The following is a 26,649-nucleotide window of genomic DNA, read 5'->3' as shown; positions in this document are numbered from 1 at the left end:
TACAAGGAAAAGATGGTAAAGCAGAATGAAATAATACTACAACAATGAGAGGGAATTAAATGCTGTCTACTTTGATTTGGGAGAGGGCTCTTCCTTCTTCAAACTTTTGGGCTCTGCAGCAGCTGATGCTTCTTTTGGCCGGATTGAGCTCCACCCAGGCTTCAATCCAGGTAAGCATGGCATCCCCAAGCTGCTGAAAGTAATGACTAACATAGCCAAGCTTTACCTTGACCAACTTTGAGAGCTCAACATAGCATTCCTGCACGGTTGTGCACTTTTTTGAGAAAACGATAGACTTGATGAATGGAATGATCTCCTCCTGCTAGTATATGCCCTTGTATTACTTCTTCAAATTAACAAATGGGTTGCTTGCCTTGCTATGCCAAATGTATGGCAACCCTGTCTTCACCCCTAGATTCAAATGGTCACAAATCACCTGAAAACCAAATTCAAAAGGCATTAAAAGGCCGTATCAGTGTACAAAAACTCCCACTAGAATTTTAACTTATGAAATGAGTTTGATTCCCACTAGAAAAAAATATCCTATTTATAAATAGCAAGTTGATGTACAGTAAGATCAGTGAGTCACTAATTGTGACTTGAATCATTCAAAAGAAGGTGATTGAAATAGGCCATTTAAGGTCATACAAATTTACAAGCAGCTTTTACAAAACATACACACACACACCAAAATTCAATGAGTGAGTCTTAGAAATTATTAGAGAACTTAAAAACATTAGGAAAAAAAATGCAGCAATAATCCAAAGTCCAAACCATAATAAAAGAGAAGCCATAGACTTAAAATATCTCTATTCCAACAATACTAAGAAATCATTCCCTACAAATTTTAAAGTCAGATAATAATCTTCACCTCTATTTGGAAGCCAAGGAAAAGAATAACATCAAGTTGAAAGTTGATTGTTGATTGAGAAAAATACAATATAGCACATATATTACCAAATGCATTAAAACAGAACCTTTTGTGATATAATACTGATAACAACCAAAAAATAAATATAAATCATAGTTCAGCAATGACAAACCAATATAAGAAGCAACAGCAAGCCTTACTAAGAGTGATAAGAAACTTAACTTGGTGTTGCGCTCACGAGGCTTGACGAGCTGAGTAGGGGCATCATAGTCAGGAATGTTGAGCCAAAGCCCATGAGAGATGGCAGTAGACACTCCTCTCAAGCTAAAGGGGTATCCACGAACGAAGTCAGCTCCATCCCCATATGGATCATAGAGGGTATTGAAGAATAATGATGTTGATGGTGTCAGCAGGTTCTGTATGTGTTCTGCTAATGCATTTATCTCTTTCCCGCTCGGATCCTTTGCCACCTTTTTTCACATTTATTCCAAGTTTCAATGACAAACAAAATAAGGAAAAGGAAAATGGTACCAAACATATCAAATTATTGTGTCAAGAATGAATTAGCATTTTATTAAACTAAATAGGTATAAAATGTTATGTTCAATCAAATTAGTATTGATGCTTTATTACTCTATCCTTTATAAGATCGCTCATAGACCTTACATATTGGAATATATAGCATTAGTATTCTTTTTCTCTCTTTCTCTCACCCTTCCATCTATCTGCAATCTTTTTGTTATTGCTTCACAACTTACAATCAGATTGGTTTTTCTTTTTTTTTTTGCTTGTTTATGTATGCAAAAAAAAATTCAGTTGCTACAATGATATGATCAATATATCATATTGTGACTAGTTCTTTAGACCCAGATAATATGAAGCATGACTCATGAACAGTAACACAAACACTTGCAGATAACAATGCATACTTCTTATTATTATTACTAGCCGCGAACTTGCGCGTTGCGCATGATAATTATTTTTATGGTGTTTTTATTAATTTTTTTTTTTACAATTTAAACTAATCTAATAATGAGTAATGTATTTCATAATTATATTTTTATTTATTATAGGAACAATCATAACTGTAATATAGGAACAATCCAAAACACCAAAAAAATGTAAACTAAAAAAAATTAATAATACTTAATTAACAATGATTAATTGAACCAATATTAGGATAAAATTTTGTTTTTGATAATTTATTAAGGTTATTTTCTTTGTAGAAATTATAATTTCGGCCGCCCAAAACATATTATCAAATAAAAAATTATTAGCAAAATCTAAGAATTAAATTTCTATACATGCATTGTTATAAAATAATAATAATAATAAAATTGCAAAAGTTAAAATTTGTCACCTATCCGATTATTTTCATTTGGCTAACCTTTACTTTTCTTTAAATAAATGGCATTATAGAGTATTTCTAATACAACTATTAAGAGTACTTTGACTACCACAAAGTATTAGAAAATAAACAAAAATTAGTAAAGTCTCATAGTTTAACATCTAAATTGAGCACTATAAAAAATCATGCTATGTCACTGAATAAATACCAAATTATCCAAATCATTCTATGTAATAAAATAATATTATATTTTTATATGCTATATTTAATTCTTTAGAACACAATAGGATAACATTTAACAATCAAAGAGAATAAAAAAAAAAAAAAAAAAAAACAACAACAACAATTTAAAAAACTAAACTAAATCACAATTTAAAAAACAATACTAAATCGCATTAACCCAAAATAGAGTTTTAAAGAATATAAAAAATTATCAACCTAAAGTAGAGAAGCAAGAAAAATAAAAAAAAATCCACCAAAAAATTTATAGTGAGAGAGAGAGAGGGAACCTTTTTTTTTTTGTGAGGGAAAACTATGCATTGAATAGATGAGATAGTAACAAATTTATAGTAAGAGAGTGTGAATAAGAAGAGACAAAAATAAAGGAAGATGAAGGGAAAGAGGAGGAATGATATTAATGTAGAGGGTAGTGGGGAGATGAAAAGGTAAGGGAGGAAGAAAGATTGAAAAAGTAGTGGGGAGATGAAATAATAAGGGAGAGAGAAAGGTTGGAGAAGTGTAAATATTAAAAAAAAAAATGTTAAAAACAATTATAAGAAAATTGAAAAAAAAAAAAAAAAACCTAAAGCTTGAAAGGCTTCAACGTTTGTTGTTGTTGTTTGTTGTTGTTTTTTTTTTTTTTTTTTTTTTTTTTTTTTTTTTTTTTTTTTTTTTAAGCTGAAAAGGCTCACACAAAACCCTAAAGCTGAACTAAAAATGTTTTGGGTTGGGCTTGATAGTGGAATTAAATAAATAAGAGGAGGGCTGGATTAATTATACAGATTTATTATAGGGTGATAGTGGAAGTAAATAAATAAGTAGTGAGCTGCATTTATAGGGCTGAAAATTGTAAAACCCATTTTAAAATTGTAGGACAAATTATATTTTAAAAAAGAAAAGAAAAAAAAAGAATGACGTGGCAGCTGATGTGGCGTAGCGTTTGTGAAAGCAGCAGCATTAAACGCTACGCTTCAGCTTTTAGTAATATATAGATTTGAAGAAATTAAAAAAGATTTCCTATCAAAAACATAAAATAGAATACGCCGAACCTCATTTACGAGTTTAAAACTGTAATTTTGTCAAATTTCAACAAATAAGCAAATAAACTTTTAAAAACAAACTAATCCGGACACACGTGTAAAGAAAATGCATCATAAACAGGACTAATGTTATCCAAGTACAGTCCTGGACCAACCCATGGTTGGTAGTTTTGACTAAAACATGAAAATGCTTAATTATGTTTGATTTGTGTGTTTCATGCTTCCGCCACCGGCCAAAGTGACTTAGTAGTAGGAAGCTCTCAAAGCACTTTGCCTTGCGTGTCCAAGGTTGATAGTTTGGATGGTCTCACATTATGTCAAATTTGGGTCGGGGCAATGACCGCACCTATAAGTCAATTTTTTATTATTCAATAACAAAAAGTGTGTTAAATACTTCCTAGACTAATACGAAAGTGAAGTGAATGAAATTGGAACTATAATGGGACTAATAAATGTCTCATTCAAAAGATTAGAAGGCATTTAGCACTAGATTGAATGTGTGCTACCTTAGCTAACTAGCCTGCTGGATGGGTCCACATAGAGGCTATCCAAGAAATAACATATATGCAATCAAAAGCCGTTATATAATTAATAAATGATGTTAAAAAATTCTGTAATTCAGTAGTATTATCTAGTATACTTCATAAAAAGAAGCAGAGTTCAAATCCTTTCCCTTTGTTATAACTATCAAATTATTAAAAAAAGATACAAGTTTACTACAAATTTACTCTATAAATCTCATAAATTGACATGAATTTTATAAGACATAGAATTAAACTTCTATTTATTAAACTGGCAGTGTAGTACTAATCCTTTTCAAGCTTTAACATTTTTGTGACGTGTATTTGTGTTAAAACCTCTTTTTTTTTCTTCCTTTCTTCCTTGTGTGTGTTTGTTTCTCCTACCTCATTAAACATTGAGAACATTAATAGTAACAACTTAGACAGGATGAAAGTTGAACAGGTGTATTTGTTTCTAACTGAGGAAAAAAAAAATCTAATAGTTGTCTGTGGGACCTCATAAAATGCTGGTCCCACTTTAAAGCTGGATCCAACGAATCAACTATGTTTTTTAATTTCTTTGATTCTATCCCTAGACAATTATTGGTACATCTAGTGTACAAGTCTAACACTTCTCTCACGTAAATGTGACACATAAAAGATCCACATGTAGGGCTTCTGTTCTGTGAGAATAAGATGTAGCTAGCAATCTATGCACTAAATAATTTAATCAGTGATCGGATTGGACAGATGTCATGCATATGAAGCAGGTGGACATCCAATCTGTACACTCTTCTGTAGAGTTAAAAATTTCATTTTTCACAAAGACTAGTTAGGACGCATGCTACCTTTATAAGCGAGAAAATTAAGATAAAATTTCTACTTGAAAAAGTATAAAACTATATACATAAAAAATGTATGTCATACAAAGTTATTCTCATTCGTATAAGAATTTTTATCACACATAAAGTTATGGTAGTTATTTAACATATGAATATCTATTTTACTGTAATAGTTTCTTAGTACTTATTTACTAAAGACAATATCTACTTACTAAAAATTCTAAGAATGTTAATGCATATCATCATCTTCCAACAATAAGCAACTGATTTTTGCTAACACATGTCATAATATTTAAATTTTCGTAATGAATGATGTCATATACTACAATTGAAACTCTTCATCAAATACTTTCAACCATATACGATGAAAATTTTTGACATTCATACTTTCTTCTATATCATTCTACATGAGTCTAGGTACAATATTTAGTTTACTTAATTTTTAATGAACACCCATTTTAGGTAAGAAAAGAAATTTAAAAAAAAAAGATAACAAAAAGCATGTGTCATCGAATTTTTCATTAAAGAAATTATAAATTTTGAATATTTAAACCTAGAAAATCAATATTCTCTAGGTAATAAATAAAACACCTTATATTATCATTTCAACTTTCTAAGCATTACCACCATCTAAAACTCAAAGTACGTGAAGAAAATTTTTGGGATGTTAAAATTTAGTGGAAGTATTTCAGACATTACACAATGTAATATTTTAAGAATCATAAGCTTTCATTAGGGTTTAACTAAGAGAATAACAATATGACATATTTGCTATTTTCCAAAATATTAAGGAAAAAATTACTTGATTTTAAAGTTTAAGGAGGAATTGTGAACTACCCCAAACATAAATGATGAAAAATGTTTTATCCTAAGTTTTTTATTTTTATTTTTTTGTGTGTGTGTGTGTAAAACTATGTGTTTTTACTTAAAATAGTGTGTAAAGATAAAAATACAATAAAAAATACAAAAAGTCAACCTAAGAAAATTGTATGTGAAATAGTGAATTTTGGCTTAACAAAGTTGACTAAAAAAAAATAAAAAAATTCTAGAAACACAACATAATGGTACAACATTTTTGTAATACCTTTATAATTTTGTAATATTTTATTTTGACTTGTAAAGAATTGACACTTTAGTAGTTGTGAAAATATTATGACGACAACAAATTGTCTTAATATTTTCACAAGAGAAATGCTATGTTCACAACAAATCATAAAGTAATAGGTTGCAACAGGTTATTATTGGTAGGCAAGAAAGTAATTTCATTGGTAAGTTTAAATTAGAACTAATAACAATTTACCACTTATGATTTGTTATGAAAGTGTTGTGAAAAATGTTGTAGATGTTGCACTTTTTTTTTTTTTTTTTTTTTTTTACAAAACCTTTATTTTTAGTCATGGTTGGTTCTAGTATGATATTTTTTAATTTTATTTTAGCTTATAAAGAATTAACACCTCAACAATTGTGAAACTATTGTGATAATTTGTTGTGATAATATTTTATTCTTTTAGGCAAACAACTCATAGGCAGATAAAAAAAAAGTATGTTCAATAGGCAATATCTCTCCCCCCCCCCCCCCAAGAGAAAGCCTAAAACAGTTTGGATTGAATAAACCAAAACTATTGTAGCTTTTCTACCGTAGCTTTGCCCATTGACGCTTTTTATATATAGATAGACTGATAGATTTGTCCTAGGTATATCTTCAAAGATCTATTTGACTTTTGCACCCAAAAAATACCAAAAAACAAAAAAATTATGCATCAAATATCCAAATCTAAGACTAAGACTAAGACTAGTAAAATTTTCACACACACACAAGGAAAAACAAAACAAAACAAACACTTACAAAGCAATTATCATCAATGGTGAAGATGTACTTCTTCTTGGACACCAAGAAGCCAAAGCATCTATAGACAGAGCCCATGAAGGAGATACATCTAGCCTTGGGACCTAGAACTCGGTCCACATCGTTCCTATTGTAAAGCTTGTAGTTGAACCCATCCAGGACCTTGATGACCTTGTAGGGATCACCATCCTGAATGATGATGAGGTGGTATGGCTACAAGAATGGCCTCCACATCTCCAAGAAATCCGGGTTCTTGATCGTATGGATCACTATGTCTAGCTCGTCTTTCAAGGATGGTGACTGTAATACCCCGATTTGATTTTATGATCATCACTGTCATTGTCATTATTAATATAGAGTTGAGGTACTATATATGTGTGCATCGTAAGATGGGAGTAGACAATTTTGTAGTGTTACCAAAATAGGTGAGAAGATTAAAGTTTTAGTGTATACAATTTAGTGTGGCAATTAAAATAATAAATAAATAAATAAAAGAGGAAGATGTTTTATGGGCCTCTGGGAGACTGAAGAGATAAGTTCAAGTGGGTTTTAAACTCCAGTCCACTACCTCACTAAGCCCAAAGCTTTGATGTGTTAAATATAAGGTGGAGGAAAAGATAAATTAGAATTTCATAAAAAGTTTTTCATCACTAAGGAGGTTAGGAGGTGTATTTTTCCTTGAAGTTTAGAGCACATACAATTGAAGAGGCAATCAAATTGTTCAAGGTATAATTTCTCACCATTAGAAACAAAGAATTAAGAAGTTAGAATTTTATCATGGAAAACTTTAATGATGTGTAGATTGTTGAATTGGTAGTTTCTTAGATTACAATTTACACTATTTCAATAATTCTTGAATCCTAGGTTGCCACTCTTCGGATTCTAGAACAAAAGTTGAAATTATTAAATCCATGAATAAGGCTTGCATCGTTTTCATAGGACTATAAGAGCTTTTGGGCTGCTGATCTATACCATAATGTTAATTCTAAGTTGTTGGACAATTTGCACCCGACCCCACACATGTTCCACTAGCTAGCTCTCATTTTGTCAAAATCCTATTTTCTCTTATTGATAGCTTTGATAGTCTATGCCTAGGTGTTGACTATTCCCAAACACAATGAACCATTTAGGTTCAACAAGTCTACAAATTTTTAAAAGGATAATAACAGATTTGAGTTTTCATACCAAAATTCTTATATTGAATCTATAGGGTCAATGAATGTTAAATTCATGAATAGAATCATATTGGTTTTGGCCCACCGTTTGCATTGGGGTTATATATTAAATCTGAAAGTGTTGGCTACTGCATTCCTCATGGTAAAATGAGTTTCGATTAATGCAAGGATGTATTATTGATTAGAATACCATTGGTTAGAGAAATGTTAATTTAGTGTTGAAAGTGTTATTAGTTCAGCAAAATATAATCCTAGTGAGTCCATTTGTATAGTTCTATAAGCTTTATATTTTTTAGAGGATATTAAGTATATTTCCATGATTGATTATAGGTCCTATTTAAGAGTGTTTTGAGGCTTTTTGGAGGTTGTTTTGGCTAGGCTTTCAATGTGATTCAAGGGCTGTAAGTAATTATGCATAATATGCACAAGTTTTATCCATTAGGTTTTTAGAAGTCAAAAGTTTTCAAAAGTTATGTTTTTAAGCCTATGATTTCTAAAGTTTATCAAAAGCATTTTTTTTTTTAATGTTATTTAAAGAGAAACTTCGACTTTTAAATAATGTTTTAAAAAGAAACTTTGAATTTTAAATAAAGTTTTGAACATCTAAATCTCATTTAAAAGATGATGTCTAAACAAAATTATTTTAATATTTTCAGAAAGGAATTAAGTTTCAAGATAAGTTTTCTAAATGGTTCTTGTTCTTTAAGTTTGTTTAAAACCAAGTGATTTCAAAGTCATATTCTTATTTTCCAAATGGTATTTAAGACGTTTTCTTTTAGCAAATTGAGCTTTCAAACTTACTCAAGAATTGTAAAATATTTATATAAACTCCTCAATTCCTATTCGTTCCCTAAGGCTTCGCTTAGGAGTTCATAAGGGAAGGGAATGGAATGGAATGAAATAATAATAAGGGAATGGAAAGGAATAGAAAAGAATGGAATGGAATTAAGTAACCTTAATTGGATGTTTTAAAATAAAGGAATGGAAAGGAATGAAAATGAATGAAATGTAAGTAATCTTGTTTGGGAGCAACATGGAGGGAATGGAATAGAATCATTTTATGACAATTGTGGGGCCCGGCCCAGAAATAATGGGCTATTCCAAATTCAGGCCCGTTCGAGGAGCGTCCTGTCCGAAGAGAAACCACGTATGAAGCATTACTCAATCCCATAAACGCCAAGGAAATCTGTCCGAGGAGTAACTCCTCCTCGGACATCACGAAGCCCAGACGAGGAACTCTCCCCAGCCACTTCGGTTCGTCCTCCCAACATATAAAATGAATAAAATCCAAAATATCCCATGGAGAGCTACCACCACATTAATTGCGCTCCAACCACCCTCTTGGCCGCATTAATGAGGAAATGACCCCTGAACAGTACCGCCTTGGCCTCTGCAACTCACATGGGGAGAGATGAAGGCGTCTGATGGGACAGCCACTCAAGTATGTGCTTAGATAGTCAACAAGTGTAGGGTTGAGATGAGAGAAGGGAACTATATAATGTAGTGGAGTCCCTTAAAGAGGGGGACGAAAAATTTCTGTATGAGGAACTAAAGAAATAAACTTATACGGGAGAGATCCATTTTCATGTCTTTATTTTCTGCAACCATATTGCCCATGCATCAGACGGAATAGACACGCTGAGGCCAAGTTCTTTGACCCATCCTCTACAAATATTTATTGTGGGTTGCGCTTTGGGTCAGGACCTGATCAATCGAATTTGGGCCAGGAAAATCGTGCAACTACAATTGGCGCCGTCCGCATGGGTGTTGCCACTCCTGGAAATGTGTGTCAGATTGAAGGACTCAAAATTCGTCTGCAGCCGCTTGACTTGTCCCAGATACTCTTGCATCCTAGTATCTCGGGCTTCCAGCTCACCCATCACCTGTCCGACTACCAGTCTGGAGTCCGAGAACGCTTCTATCATTTTTCCGCCCAACCTTTGAACCATCGTCATCCCTTGAAGTAAGGCTTCGTATTCGGCTTCGTTGTTCGTAGCCGAGAATCCGAGCCTTAATGATTTTTCAATGGCAGCACCGTCCGGGGATATTAAAACTATCCCAACTCCTGACACTCTCTGATTGGCTGCGCCATCTACGTAGATCTTCCAATGCGTGTTCCTCCCTGTTGAGATCGCACCAACCGACTTCCCATCCATGTCCCTCTTCTCGGTTATTGTTTCTATGGAGGGCTCAGCAAACTCCGCTACCAAGTCTGCGAGGACCTGCCCTTTGATGGAGGATCTGGGCATATATTTTATATCAAAGGCTCCCAAGAGCGCACTCCACATGGCGATCCTTTCTGTATAGTCAGCGCTTCGAAGCACTGCTCGGAGGGGAAGCTGAGTCAAAACGATGACCGTGTGCGCCTGAAAGTAATGAGGAAGTTTTCGGGTTGCATGCACTATTGCCAGAATTGCCTTTTCTAAAGGTAGGTATCGCACCTCGGCCTCATGTAGTGATTTGCTCACATAGTACACCGGTCGCTGCACCCCATTATCATCCCGTATTAGTACCAGGCTTACAGCGTGGGGAGCTACGGCGATGTAGGCAAACAGCACCTCATCTGCCTCAGGGCTGGACATGATGGGTGGTCGGGATAGGTAGTCTTTAAGTTGCTGGAAAGCCTGAACGCAATCCTCCGACCATGCAAACCCTTTCCACTTGTTTATCAGGAGGTAGAAAGGCCGACATCGATCCGCCGATCTCGATATGAACCGGTTCAATGCCGCAATCATACCAGTGAGCTTCTATACTTCCTTCGGATTCCGAGGTGCCTGTAGGCTATTAATGGCTTTGATTTGATCGGGACTTACTTCTATTCCCCTGTGGGTGACCATATACCTTAGGAATTTCCCAGACCCGACCCCGAATGAACATTTGGAGGCATTCAGCCGCAACCGGTGCTCCCTTAATATGGTGAAGATTGTTCCGAGGTCCTTCACGTGCTCGGACGCCCTTCTACTCTTGACGACCATATCATCTATATAAACCTCAATAATCTTGCCCAGTTGTGGTTCAAACATCCGAGTCATCATTCTTTGGTAGGTTGAGCCTGCGTTCTTTAGCCCAAACGGCATCACCTTGTAATGATAATTTCCGATGGGCGTCATGAAAGCCGTTTTCTCCTGGTCCTCTAGCGCAAGGGGTATCTGATGATAGCCTTGGAAGGCGTCCAAGAAGCTCATTCGAGGGTGCCCTATGGTTGCATCCACCAATCGATCAATTCGGGGTAGGGGGAATGGGTCCTTTGGGCATGCTTTGTTCAGGTCCGTGAAGTCTACGCAGACCCTCCATTTCCCTGTCTTCTTCTTTACCACCACCGTGTTTGCCAACCACTCTGGGTAAAAGACCTCTTTGATAGCCCCCGCTCTTTTTAGCTTTGCCACTTCGTCTTTTACGGCACTAACATGTTCCTTTGAAGGGCGTCGGGGTGGCTGCTTCTTCGGAGTGGAAGAGGGGTTAACGTTCAGGTGGTGACAAATAAGGCTGAGATCGACGCCCGGGGCGTCGTAGGCTTCCCATGCGAACACGTCGACATTTTCTCTAAGAAATCCGACCAGTTCCTCCTTTTCTTGAGAGGGCAATTCCGAGCCGACCAGAAAGAACTTCTCCGGGTCGTCGTTGACAGCGATTTTATCTAAACTTTCACACCCTATCTCCTCGGTCAGTTCGCCGTCTTGCTCTGCCGAGGCGGCTGATTGCTATAAACTTTTAGGGGCCGAGGACTCGGCATGGGCCCGATGTAAGACGGCGGCCACCATACACTGCCTGGACACGGCCTGATCTCCTCGGATCTCTTCCACTTGTCCTTTGGATGGGTATTTCACTTTCTGATGAAGTGTGGAGGTTACGGCTTCCAGGGCGTGGATCCATGGCCTGGCGACTATCGCGGTGTAGGGTGAGTAAACGTCGACGACGATAAAATTCACTTCCACCACCTCCGTCCCAGTCTGTATGGGTAGTCGGATTTGTCCTTTTGGCGTAACCATTCTTCCCTCGAAGCTAAGAAGGGGGGAGTCATAAACTGCCAAATCTTTTGGTTTCAGGTTCAGCCCCTTGTATAGATCAGGGTACATTATCTCTACTGCACTTCCCGAATCCACCAACACCCTTTTCACGTCAAAGCCCCCAATCCTCAGAGTGACCACCAAGGCATCATCGTGAGGTTGAATAGTTCCCCTCTTATCCTCATCCGAGAACCCCAGTATCAAAGAGCTTTCCTTTTTTGACCTTTTGTGTTCCCTCTGCCTGCTCCCGGAGGGGAGCCGATCAACAGCTAACACCCTGGGGATGGGTGGTCCCGTTCTTCCTGGTGCAGCGAAGATGACATGTATCGTCCCGGTGGGTGGTCTTAAGGTCACGTCCTTTCGAGGTTCTTGTGTTGCTTGGCCGGTGTGGCCGCTCGATGGGTGCAGCAGGTGACGTAACTTTCCTTCTCGGACCAACTGATCCAGATGATTCCACAGATTCCTGCAGTCCTCGGTAGTGTGCCCATGGTCTTGATGATAGTGGCAGTACAGGTTCTGGTTACGTTTGGAAGGTTCTCCAGCCATCTTTCCCGGCCACCTGAAATAGGGTTCATCTCTTACTTTCTCCAGTACCTGTTGTACGGGCTCTCTGAATATGGCATTCACTGTTTGCGGGTTACTCTGCCCAGCCTGTCGCGAAAAATCTCTCCTCGGCTGACCATGATTGTGCCGTTCCGACCTAAAATCATTTGCTTTGGGGTGGATAACCTTCTCCTTCCCCCTCCCTTGCAGCTGATCTTCCTCCACTCTTTTGTACTTGTCTATCCTATCCCTCAACTGATCAACGTTGGCAACCGGTTTGCCAGTGAGGGATTTCCTTAAGCCATGGTCGGTGGGGAGGCCGCTTTTGAATGTGCTGATAGCGACAGCATCGTGGTTATCATCCAGGTCATTATATACTTCCCAGTATCTATCGGAGTATGCTTTTAGAGTCTCTCCCTCGTGCATGGACAAGGACAATAGCGAACCGAGGGGCCTGGGGACTCTGGTGTTGGTGATAAAGCGAGAGCAGAAATCCCGAGTGAGCTGCTTGTAAGAGCTTATGGAATTTGTCTTCAGGCCGTTGAACCATCTCATCGCCATTGATCCCAAGCTGGACGGGAAGATTTTACACATAAGGGCCTCATTTTGCGAGTAGATCGCCATCTTTTGGTTAAATTGACTCACATGCTCTACCGGGTCTGATCGACCGCTATAGATGGCGAACGCCGGTTGGTTGAACCGTCGAGGCAGCTCAGCCCCTTCAATTCTATACGTGAAGGGGGACCTTGAAACCTGATCCAACGCCTTCTTCATGGCGTCGTTTCCCGAACCCTTACTAGATGGGCTCTCATACTTCCGCACAGGGCGTAGTTCCTTTTCGTAGGTAAAGGTTTCACTTGGGGGGGTCCTTGACCTCCGTCGGTAACTCACATCCTCCGCATTAGAGGACTTGTCTGAGTCTGAAGGAGATCGCCTTCGCTGTGCTCGTCGTAGCTTCCTCTTCAGATCATCTATCTCTCGCTGCATGGCCTGGTGACTATTTCGCTTCTGGGACACGTGACTACCTATCTGAGTGTGACTCTGGCTTGTCCGGATAGTATGCACACTTCCCTCACGATTTCCCCTGCGGCCTGGGTTGACGGGATTATTTTGCCACTGGGACTCGGCGGGTTGTGTCTGTTGGGAGTTAGCCTGGTGAGGATTCTCCTAGTAAGTCCCATCAGTAGAGGCCCTACCAGAGTCCATCAGATCAGAAAGAGTCACAGCTGGATGGATCCCATAAAGAACTTCCTTCAAAACGACGTCTTGCCGGAAGAGAAATTGGAAGCCGAGAAGATACGAAGGAATGCTCCTCGGTTTTGGCTGTCAGAGGACTACAAACTATATCGGCGCTCCTATTCTGGACCGTACCTACTCTGCGTACACCCGGAAGAATCCGAATCTCTGCTTGAGGAGTTACACGAGGGGATTTGTGGAAGTCATACCGGAGGGAGATCGCTGGCGCACAGGGCACTTACCCAGGGGTACTGGTGGCCGAACATGCAGAGAGAGACCCAAGAATACGCTAAGAAGTGCGATCAGTGCCAAAGATTCGCCCCGAATATCCACCAACCCGGAGGAGTTCTCAACCCCCTCTCGAGTCCATGGCCGTTCGCACAATGGGGCCTTGATCTAGTTGGACCCTTCCCCAAGGCCGCAGGGAACAAGCGATACATAATAGTCGGAACGGACTACTTCACTAAATGGGTGGAGGCTGAACCATTGGCCAACATTAGGGACGTGGACGCCCAAAAATTCATCTGGAAGAACATCATCACCCGCTTCGGGACCCCGCGTACACTCATTTCCGACAATGGTCTGCAGTTCGACAGTAAAAACTTTAGGGAGTATTGCCGCGAGTTTGGAATCATCAATCGATATTCCACCCCCGCCTACCCTCAGGGAAATGGGCAGGTCGAAGCCGTGAACAAGGTCATAGTGAACGGACTGAAGAAGAGGTTGGACGAGGCGAAGGGGAGATGGGTAGAAGAACTCCCCCATGTCTTATGGACTTATCGGACGACGCCGCGACGATCGACCGGTGAGACCCCCTTCTCGATGACTTACGGGGCTGAGGCCGTGCTCCCGATTGAGAACAACTTTCCCACACTGAGGTCTAGATCGTTTACCCCAAGCGATAACGACGAGTTATTGGAACGGAGTCTGGACCTAGCCGAAGAAAGAAGGGAAAAAGCGATGATTCATGTGGCCTATTATCACCAGAAGCTGAGACAAGGGTATGATGCTAATGTCAAACCACGGCCTCTGGGGCCAGGTGATCTCGTAATGAGGAAGATTCTTGGCAGCGCAAAGAACCTCTCTTGGGGCAAGTTGGGGCCCAATTGGGAGGGACCATACCGTGTCACATCCGTGGCCGGAATAGGCGCCTATTACCTAGAAGATTTAGATGAAAAAGCTGTACCTCGACCATGGAATGTAAATAACCTCAGAAGATATTATTATTAATGAGAATGGCTTAGCACACGTTTTCTTTCATGATTATCCGCTGCTTGCTGGGCTACTGACAACTATTCATAGTTTTAAACAGAACCCAAGTCCTGCATGGCTCCTCGGACCACAGACTTGGGGGAAATTATTACTAATATAAGTTTTAAACAGAACCTAGTCCTGCATGGCTCCACGGACCACAGACTAAGGGGAAATTAATACTTAAGGCAACTATCCATAGTTTTAAACAGAACCCAAGTCCTGCATGGCTCCTCGGACCACAGACTTGGGGGAAATTATTACTAATATAAGTTTTAAACAGAACCTAGTCCTGCATGGCTCCACGGACCACAGACTAAGGGGAAATTAATACTTAAGGCAACTATCCATAGTTTTAAACAGAACCCAAGTCCTGCATGGCTCCTCGGACCACAGACTTGGGGGAAATTATTACTAATATAAGTTTTAAACAGAACCTAGTCCTGCATGGCTCCACGGACCACAGACTAAGGGGAAATTAATACTTAAGGCAACTATCCATAGTTTTAAACAGAACCCAAGTCCTGCATGGCTCCTCGGACCACAGACTTGGGGGAAATTATTACTAATATAAGTTTTAAACAGAACCTAGTCCTGCATGGCTCCACGGACCACAGACTAAGGGGAAATTAATACTTAAGGCAACTATCCATAGTTTTAAACAGAACCCAAGTCCTGCATGGCTCCTCGGACCACAGACTTGGGGGAAATTATTACTAATATAAGTTTTAAACAGAACCTAGTCCTGCATGGCTCCACGGACCACAGACTAAGGGGAAATTAATACTTAAGGCAACTATCCATAGTTTTAAACAGAACCCAAGTCCTGCATGGCTCCTCGGACCACAGACTTGGGGGAAATTATTACTAATATAAGTTTTAAACAGAACCTAGTCCTGCATGGCTCCACGGACCACAGACTAAGGGGAAATTAATACTTAAGGCAACTATCCATAGTTTTAAACAGAACCCAAGTCCTGCATGGCTCCTCGGACCACAGACTTGGGGGAAATTATTACTAATATAAGTTTTAAACAGAACCTAGTCCTGCATGGCTCCACGGACCACAGACTAAGGGGAAATTAATACTTAAGGCAACTATCCATAGTTTTAAACAGAACCCAAGTCCTGCATGGCTCCTCGGACCACAGACTTGGGGGAAATTATTACTAATATAAGTTTTAAACAGAACCTAGTCCTGCATGGCTCCACGGACCACAGACTAAGGGGAAATTAATACTTAAGGCAACTATCCATAGTTTTAAACAGAACCCAAGTCCTGCATGGCTCCTCGGACCACAGACTTGGGGGAAATTATTACTAATATAAGTTTTAAACAGAACCTAGTCCTGCATGGCTCCACGGACCACAGACTAAGGGGAAATTAATACTTAAGGCAACTATCCATAGTTTTAAACAGAACCCAAGTCCTGCATGGCTCCTCGGACCACAGACTTGGGGGAAATTATTACTAATATAAGTTTTAAACAGAACCTAGTCCTGCATGGCTCCACGGACCACAGACTAAGGGGAAATTAATACTTAAGGCAACTATCCATAGTTTTAAACAGAACCCAAGTCCTGCATGGCTCCTCGGACCACAGACTTGGGGGAAATTATTACTAATATAAGTTTTAAACAGAACCTAGTCCTGCATGGCTCCACGGACCACAGACTAAGGGGAAATTAATACTTAAGACAACTATTCATAGCTCTAAACAGAACCTAAGTCCTGCATGGCTCCTCGGGCCACAGACTTGGGGGAAATTATTACTTATGGTAGATTGGGAGATCATTACTTAAAGGGAACCATTTTAATACGTGTGCGCAGTCTGGCACCATCGCAACCCTCAGATGCGCAGCCCAAAAACCCATTTTTATCTTGACCGTTTATCTGTATCTACATAGTTGCAAATGTTTAAAGAAGAGCGCTACTGACGTGCATCCATAGTAAGCAAAACGAACATTTTATATTAATATTCTGAGTACATTAGAAGGAGAGGTCCTTACAAAAGAGCGGGAAAATTGGACGACTCTCGGTCAAAAAAGGAAAGAGTACAGAGATCAAAAGCCTAGAAGGCTAAGCCTCAGCAGGAGGATCTCCTTTCTGCTCAGGCTGAGGAGGCGGAACCTCGATAGTAGAGTCTGCGACGGGATCATCCGCCATATTGGGCACAAGGACAGCATCAGGCGTCGCCAGATCCTGCTCAGAGGCAGCTTGAACACCATCAGGATGCGCTCGGATCTCTTTAGGATAGAAGATGCTCTCGGGCAGTCTCAGCGCCGAGTCAGCAGGAACTCCTGCAGCGTCGAGGGCACGAGACCATGAGATATCGCAATACTCCCGGCATACCTCGGGGATTTCCTCGGATAGCCTGGCCTCCGTCTCTTCGGCCCCGAGCTGGCGTGCGGCACTCTTCTCAGCCTCTGTGGCTTCTCGGATCAGTTGGGCCTCCTCTTTGGCCCGTCGCAGCTCATCCTCGACCCTTTGCAGAGCGGTCTTGAGATCCTGCACTGCCTGTTTCTCGGTGGCAAGGTTAATCTGGGTCGAGAACAGCTCCTTGCGCTGGTCCTCCGCCTGGGCCTCAGCACTCTTCAAACCAGCCTCTGCAGACTTGCGCCGGTTCTCCGACTCCTTGAACTTGTCCATAAGTTCAGTGTAATCGTGCTGGAGGGACCCCAAGGTTTTCTCCACCTCCGCTCGCGCCTGGTTCTCGACCTCAGCCCGACTACTATTACCACGGCAAAATTCCTCAGCCACGAACACCTGCTGGGTAATCTACAAACGAAACAAGATTGCTGTAATCTAAGGTCAAAGAAATTAATGAAACAGTAAAAGGATTACTTACCATCGCGAGATCCCTTTTAAGGGATAGGAAGATCTCGGGCTGAGAGAACTGCCTATAAGCCTCCATATCCCGAGGAAGGAGTAGGGGCTGCTCTAAGGCCTCGGCCACGTAGCCCGCCCGGCCTCGATTGTACTCTCGGATCGAAGCATTGTAGGGAATGGCCACCCCATCCAGCTCCAATCTGGGGCCCCATACACGCGGGGTAGCACGTACATCCGCAAGAGTCTCCTCGTCTCGACTCTCCGAGGAGTTTCCCCTTCTGCTCCTTGACGCGCGAGTGGTTTTTTGCTGCTTGGTCGGTTGGGCAACCACCTCGCCCTCCTCAGGAGTGTCGGCCAGCCTTTTCTTCTTTAAGTCCGGATTAACCTTAAGGCCAAGGTCTGAGGTGTCCGTAGGAACCACAGGAGGGAGGGTCTTGCCCTGTGGTGGAGTTGGTGCCTTCGAGGACTGTCCTTTCGGCAACCGGCCTTTCCCTCGGGAGGCCATCAGCTCCTTTAGAGTTTTTCCCTTTTCTGCCATGGGCTCTACCTCCTCGTCCGAAGTATCGTCCGAGCAGAGAACGATGGAAGGAATACCAACTGCAGAATGTCGGTCCCGCTCTCCTTCGGGATCAGAAAATTCCACCAGGGGGGTCTGTTGAACTTCCTCAAAATAAAACTCGTCTATTTCTGCCTCAAGGGAAAGACGAGATGATTCAGCTTCCTCTTCGACCTGAGCGGCAGCACCAGGCTCGTTTGGCGGAGGTAGCTGCTCTGCCAAGTAGGGATCTCTAACACCGGGCAACACAACTGGTGGCAGATCATGTTCAGCTAGGAGCCCGTCCCTGGACACGTCAATCCGAGCCAACCTCGGACTACCAGCCCTTATGGCGTGACCGATAGCCTGGAAAGAGCTGCTCAGGGGTTGATAGCCCAGAACCAGATGGGCAGCACGCAACTGCCCGTCCTCGGAAACGTAGATCTCCGACCTAAGAAGGTAGTTCAGCGCTGGCACGTTCACAAAGTTTAGCCGAGGGGCGACGTGAATTTTATCTGCAAACAATCAAGGAAAAGGGGATTAGTCCACGAAATCTTCCAGTTATAAAGAAAGCAAAAAGTGTAACCCCTCAATGCTAAATCCTATCCCAAAAGGGACCGATCCTAGAAACGCCGCATCTGGGTTTCCTGCCCGAGTCGGACAATGAATACCGTCGAACCACTCCCCAGAAGCAATAAGGAAATCATTCTTCACTGTCTTATTGGATATTGGGAGACAAGAGATCAACCTAACGTCCTCGCTCCGGGATTTAAGATAATACCCCTCATCCCCGAGGCGGTGACATTCGTACAGATAAGCCACATCGTGCCAAGTAAGGCCTAGATTCATCCGCTCGTTTAAGACATCTACACAGACTAGTATCTTGAACATATTCGGGGCACACTGGTACGGCGTCAACATATGGTTGAACAAGTACTCCCTTGTAATCCTACGCATGGGAAGTGTCATCCCTCCCTCTATGAAGGCAATCATGGGGATAACGACTTCTCCCGCACGCCTATCTGTCAATATTCCTTCAAGAGGACAGTACCGCAGCCCAACCCCCGGGGGAATGTGATATTTAGCCCTAAAGGCTTCCATAGCAGCGGGGGTGTTAACTAATTTCTCAAATCTACCCATCTGGACTGAACCGAGGAACAAAAGTAAAGACTCAGAAAAAAAAAGTAGAGTCCGAGGAGGAAATTGAAACAGCAAGATGAACGAAATGTACTGGTACCTTCACAAAACGTTCAATGAGGTGCCTTGGAATCTCTCGTGGACGAAACGCTTCACAAAAACGGCTACGATGGCGTAACGGTCGCAAGTGTTCGTGTATCTCTGGGGTTCGATGGAGTTCTCTGGAAGCCTCTAAGGTTTGTGAAATGCAGATAAAAGAAGAAACTGAACCCCTATGACGTCTTATATAGCCAGGAGGAGAGAGAAAAGATCGCTCCTGCCTAAAAATACGGGAAAAAACGATAGCCGTTCGATCTACGCCACACCGTTGGATGAGGGAACATAACGCCTCCAGAAGTTAATGGCCGCGCCTCGTAAATTGCAGCGCGTCAGAAGTAACGGTCCGCACGCGCGCCACACGCTCTCCTTATTTCCACCCTCTCCCAAAATATCAAAACCCCGTCTTTTCCTCCTCGGAGGGAGATAGAAACCGGAGTTTTGAGGGGCTAATGTGGGGCCCGGCCCAGAAATAATGGGCTATTCCAAATTCAGGCCCGTCCGAGGAGCGTCCTGTCCGAAGAGAAATCACGTATGAAGCATTACTCAATCCCATAAACGCCAAGGAAACCTGTCCGAGGAGTAACTCCTCCTCGGACATTACGAAGCCCAGACGAGGAACTCTCCTCAGCCACTTCGGTTCGTCCTCCCAACATATAAAATGAATAAAATCCAAAATATCCCATGGAGAGCTACCACCACATTAATTGAGCCCCAACCACCCTCTTGGCCGCATTAATGAGGAAATGACCCCTGAACAGTACCGCCTTGGCCTCTGCAACTCACATGGGGAGAGATGAAGGCGTCTGATGGGACAGCCACTCAAGTATGTGCTTAGATAGTCAACAAGTGTAGGGTTGAGATGAGAGAAGGGAACTATATAATGTAGTGGAGTCCCTTAAAGAGGGGGACGAAAAATTTCTGTATGAGGAACTAAAGAAATAAACTTATACGGGAGAGATCCATTTTCATGTCTTTATTTTCTGCAACCATATTGCCCATGCATCAGACGGAATAGACACGCTGAGGCCAAGTTCTTTGACCCATCCTCTACAAATATTTATTGTGGGTTGCGCTTTGGGCCAGGACCTGATCAATCGAATTTGGGCCAGGAAAATCGTGCAACTACAACAATATTACTATTAGACCCCTATTTTAAAATAAAGAGTTGAATATACAGGGATATTTTGGGAGTTTTAGTAAAAATATCATTAAATCTAATTCCATTCCCTCTAATTCCTCCCAATTTCGGGGGGAATGAAAATTTGAGGTTTTAAGAGAATAGAGAAGAATGAGTGTTCTCTCATACCCATTTCATTCCCTCTTACTTAAACTCCCAAACAAAGGAATGAGCTTTCCATTCCATCTTACTTAAACTCCCAAACAAAGGAATGAGCTTTCCATTCCCTCCATTAAAACTCCCAAACAAGGGAAGGGAAGAATATTCTAAAATGATTTTTTTCATTCCTTTCCATTCCATTCTATTCCATTCCCTCCTCCCAAGCGAAACCTAAGAGAGTCAAGCATCCTTTGATTCTATTTCAATTCAATATTGTGATGTTCGATATGTCTCTATATCTAGAATAATTGTTAATATTAAGAAAATTATTCTATTTTCTATATATTTTGTTTTGTGATATGTGACTCAAAATGAGTGTTTTTAGAATTGATCAGATATATGTGTAAATCCGTTCACAAGATTGTATGTGAGAATATGTGTTGATCCCTCACCAACAAAGGTTAGATGGTATCCACTCACAAGATTGTATGTGAGAATATGTGATGTGTATATGTGACACTGTGCTTTGATCAATTATATGTATGTGTTTTTCTAATGATTTTAAGATGTGATTATATATGTATTAAGTGATTCATTATATGTTTTGGAATAATTATTTTTGATATATTGAATGAGTTTGTGAAAAATCAAAATACTCGTACTTTGCTTGACTCTATCTTGTTGTGTATTGTGAATAATTGCTAACTAGATGTGTGGCTCACCTATCAATTACCATTTTCAGATTAAAGTTTAGTTGGGAAATAGAACCCTTGGATTACTTCGTAGGGTGCAAGGTAGAGCGTGGGAGTTTTTAGGTGACGTCAATAATGCTTGAAGCCTTAAAGGATTTTTAGTTATTTTTATTTCGCTTAGGTTTATAGTATTTGGAGATTATTTTTAAATTGTGGATTTTAGATATTGTAAGAGGTTTATTAAGAGCATTGTTTGTTTGGAGTTTTATTCAAATTTTAAATTAATTATGTTTTTTGAGTTTTGTAAGATTAGCAAATTAGTCATGCATCTGAATTCATAGTCTATGGATTTAGGTCGTGACAGTGACAATGGAGTTATTGGGTGAGCCATGGTGGTAAGACTGGTCGCTCTCAGACTGAGTTCGTAGAAGCGAGAGTTTTGTGTACTGAGTACGAGTTTTAGTTAACATGATGGGATGGTTTTTATAGTGTAAAAAGGAGCGTGGGATTGGTGCTTTTTGGAACGAGGGAAGAGTGAAGGTGAAGAGAGAGGGAGAGAATGAAGAATGGGGTAACTAAGGGAGTTACATTTGAGGGCACATGTGAAGTGTTGGGTGAGTACAAGATACCATAAGATCAAAATTGATGGCAAAGTGTTAATATGAAATTAATTGCATATTAAATCATTATGAAAAAAAATTATATATATTAAAAGTCAAACTTGAGAGAATATCTAACTTTGTGTCATGTGTCCCATTTAATTTTTAATTTTTGTGCCAAGTGAATTATCTATGTGTGTGTGTGTGTGTGTGTGTGTGTGTATAAATAGGTAAAGCTTAGAGAAAGTTCAATTAGAATTCAATTTTGCGCCATGTGTCTAAATTTATGTGGGCACCATAATTATCCACTTGTGTCATGTGTCCGTTTAACTTTTTTAATTTTTGTACCAAATGAATTAATGAGTGCAAAATACTAAGAATCTAATATTAATGAACTATAAATAAAAATAAATAAATAAACTAATCACATATACTTAATAAAAATCACTTCACAACAAAGATCACTACACGTTCTATCTTATTAAAAATTAGAAAAAAAAATCATCATATGTAGTATTAAATTTAGGTAAGAATTTTAATATGTGATTAATTACGTTTACTTAAAAAAAATAATTTGACTAATTATTTATATTTTTATGATAAAAATTATGTTTCATTTTGAAAATATCTATATGTATGCGTGTGTTACATGCTATTTTTTTTTTTTTTAACAATTTGACTAATTATTTATATTTTTATAATAAAAATTTTATTTAATTTTAAGTGCATCCATGCGTTTGCATGGGTTACATGCTTGTTGAGTATAAAAATTGAAAAGTTCAACTCCAATTAGATGCTAGTTGATAAACCATTACATATTTTAAAAATGTATAGTTTAAAAGGATGTATAGTTTAAAAATGTATAATTTGTACCTCTTCTTAAAAAAAAAGTATAATTTGAACCATTTAGTTGTAATAATTTTTAATTGTACCCGTGCATATATACGGGGTTGTACACTAGTAAACAATAATAGGCAAATATAAAAAATTTCATATTTGTTTCCACAATATTTGTAATGGTAGGTTATGACTAGTTTAACATGACTTTTATTTGGGACTATTGTTGAGGTCTAAAATAATCACAATGTTATACCAAGGCCCAAAACAAAGCAAAGGATTGAAGCTTAGGAAAAATAAAGTGTTTGGGCTTCCAATAAGAAAAAGGAGAGGTCTAAACCCATTAAGGGTCTATAAGGAGGGACCCAAATCCATGAATGGGCAAGTTTTGGGCCCCATAAAATAAAGGAAGATAAAAAGCCCAGCCTAGCTCTCAAAGGTCAGAAAATCACTGAGGAGCTCGAGAAAATAACTGGGCTAGGATACCTGAGGATTCCTAGGAGCCTGGGATCCTCGGGACATGCAGCAAAGCCAGGTTGGGATTAAGACTGTTCAGGGTGGGTACCAAGAAACTCAAGGAACTAGAATAGATATGTCCCTATCAACCACATAATGATGCAAAAAGGGGATCAGAGGGCTTGGGAACCAACAATTCGTGAATAAGGGGTTGGTACCTCGGGAAACCTAGAAAGAAGAACCATGAAGGAAGGTGGCTGGAAAACTTTCAATCTGGTAGAAATGAATCAACTCACTTGGGAAAAATGACAAAGGGAAAAGTAGCCAAAAGTTGGGTCTGAAAAGGTGGAATCTAGAAGTCTTGAAAGAAGAAAGACTAAAGGTCAACCCTCTAGGACACTCTAGAACGGGAAGGTCAGCTGGGGTCTTTCGAAGAGAAAATCTCAAAAGAATGAAATAATGAAGAATGAGGAAGGGACCAACCACCAATGTTGTTGACACAACATTGGTTCTGGTACCCAGAAGAACAAATAGAGGGAATTAGTGGTACCCCGGAAACCCTAGGATGACACTATAAAAGGGGAAGCAGTCAGCAGTGAAAGGCATTCAGCAACAGTGAATTAGAGTAAAAATCATTGAGAAAACTCTGTTAGAATTCAAAAAAAGAGAGAAAAAGAGAGAAATACCGTCTGGTATTCTCAAACCACCACTAGAGAACACACTTGGATTCAAAGGGATTTAAACTTTGTAAGTCTTAGAGGCCTGAAGAGCCATTTAAGTCTGTGATTTTTAAACTTATTTGAACCTTGTAACACGTCCTAGTGAGCATAGTGTATTACACTATCAAGAAAGTAATAAAGTATTTTGCATTATTCTAAGATCCCTACCACTTTATTTTGTGTTCCTTCTTGATCAATTTCGTTCCTTTGCTGTTTCTTGCTGTTTAATGCATATATTTCTTGTCTGTTAGCATGTATGTGTTGTAGGATTCGTGCTCTGTGCACCACTTGGTGCAAAATCAGCCCAATTTAGCTGCGGTGAACCAAGCCCAGTCCCTTAAAACAGTAAGTATTGGGCCCAGGATCCTTGTTTCTACTTGGGCTTGTGTGCTAAAAAAAAAAAAAAAAAAGAACCCACACAACTATTATTTACATTACTTTTGTTGTATATTAATTACAATTTGTCGCCTTAACCGCGAAAAACTTGTAAAATTATTTGGTTGTCTAGAATTATGAGAACCAAATAATAAGTGGCAAAGTGTATTATAGAAAATATATTTATCACATATATACTTCTTTTTATAGATAAGTTTGTTTTTTAACGAGTTTATAAATATGATTTGAACTTATAACATATTATTCATGATAATTATTTTTTACTATTATATTGAAAAGAAGACACTTTACTAGTTAGGTATTATTGTTACCTTTACTATGGGCAAGTATGGATGTATGGGAGGTAGTGCTATGGTTAAAGTTTTACTGGAATTCAGCAAAAAAAAAAAAAAAAAAAAAGTTTTATTGGAAAAAATCTTGATGAGATTGGTTTAAGAATTAAGAGGTAGTAGAAGAGTACAACCCTACCGATGGTAGACTCTGAGCAGATAAAGAGTTTTAGGAGGCATATTTGTAGTGTAAGGTGTCTAAGCACATTAAGTTGCAAATAAATATATCAGGCTTGATTGGAAAAACACTTATTTATATTTATTTAATTAATAAATAAGTTAAACTCAATCCCACTTTTAATGTTTGATTCATTGATAAATTAAATTAAATTTAAGGATAATTAAAAATTCGTGATCAAGCTCATAAGATAAGACTTTATTGACATTGCACCTTTTTTTGTTGTTGAGAAACTTGAGATTGAATTATCTAAATTTGTAAATAAAGCCATAAAGTATAAAATCATTGTCTTCAATTTATTTTCCATAATAATACAAATCCATTTTATTGTTTAAGAATTATTATGATTTATTCCAAATATAAGGATAGCAAATTTAAATTTTAAAAGTTCATAAATATATGTTTGTTTGGCTTACAACTAGTGGCAGAGAGGAAGTTCACAAAATAAAATTAGCATTTCCAAATTAACTTGAACAATATAATTTTAATTACAACATAAGAAACTAATAATTTTTTTACAGGAAGGGAACTAACCATTTTTATGGATTTGCACTTAAATTTGTAAGAAAAATAAATAAACCAAGTATAAGGATATAACTCAAGCTTGGTGAGGCGGACTTTACTCATAGGTGCAATACATCTCTTCGTGTCATACGCTTAGATTTTCAATGTAAAACGAAGGATTTATGATCCCTTCAGCTGGTCCATGGATGTTATATTTAGTGTGCGTTTGGCATGAATGAAATTTTCCAGCTTATTTTACTATTCAGCTTATTTTTACTACTATTTATGGGTCCCACTGCACTTTCTGGTATTATTCATGGGTCCCAATGTACTATTTCAACTAATTTTTACCTTTATTTACAGTACTTTTAGCAAAAAATTTTCAATTTTAGTAAAATAAGTAGATCTCAAATAGACCCTTAATAGGGATTTAGGTCCACTAATACATGTGATGTGAGAACTTAAAAAACAATATAGCAAAATTGTACTTCAGTCCCTTAATTATGGTGCAATTACAATGTGTCCCTAAATTATAAAATTAAGCAATGTCCATTCATTAAATTTGAATTTCCATTAAATTTGACAAATTAAGAACATTTAATGTCCGTTTGGGATCCGTTTATTTTGCTGAAATTGAAAACTTTTTATTGAAAGTACTATAGATAAAGGTAAAAGTTAGCTGAAATAGTATAGTGAGATCCATGAATAATATAAAAAAGTGTAGCGAGACCAGTGGCGGCTCTAGGAATTTTTCCTAGGGTGTTCCTAAAAATTTAAAATATAAAGTTCATTTTTCCCAGGAATTAAAAAATTTTCCCAGGAATTTTTCCAGAATAAATAATAAACTATAAGTTCATTTAAAATATTAATAAAATTATTAATTATTGTTATTTAGTTGTTTCATTAATTTGTTTGCCTTTTATAAATTATAATTTGTTATATTGAGTCCGTTTGGATTGAACTTATTGTTGCTGAAACTGAAAACTGAAAACTGAAAACAATGTAGTAAAATAATTTTTAAATGTGTGAATAGTGTCGTGGGACCCGTAAACAGTGCGTGAACAGTGTTTTTTGCCCCCTGCACAGTGATTTTACTGTTCACGCACAGGAAAAAAAAAAAAAAAGCATGAAAACGCAGAACGGAAACGTCACTTTTAGCCCACCCCAAACGCTCACATTGTTGT

At 38.9% G+C, this 26,649-nt stretch overlaps 1 pseudogene; it reads right to left on the bottom strand.

Moving 5' to 3' along the window:
• On the bottom strand, positions 1–12,336 carry LOC115962895 (annotated as a pseudogene).
• Positions 12,337–26,649: the final 14,313 nt, after the last annotated feature.

This window comes from Quercus lobata, chromosome 10 (genome assembly GCF_001633185.2).
Source record: "Quercus lobata isolate SW786 chromosome 10, ValleyOak3.0 Primary Assembly, whole genome shotgun sequence".
Taxonomy (NCBI): domain Eukaryota; kingdom Viridiplantae; phylum Streptophyta; class Magnoliopsida; order Fagales; family Fagaceae; genus Quercus; species Quercus lobata.
This window is presented reverse-complemented; position numbering and strand designations above follow the sequence as displayed.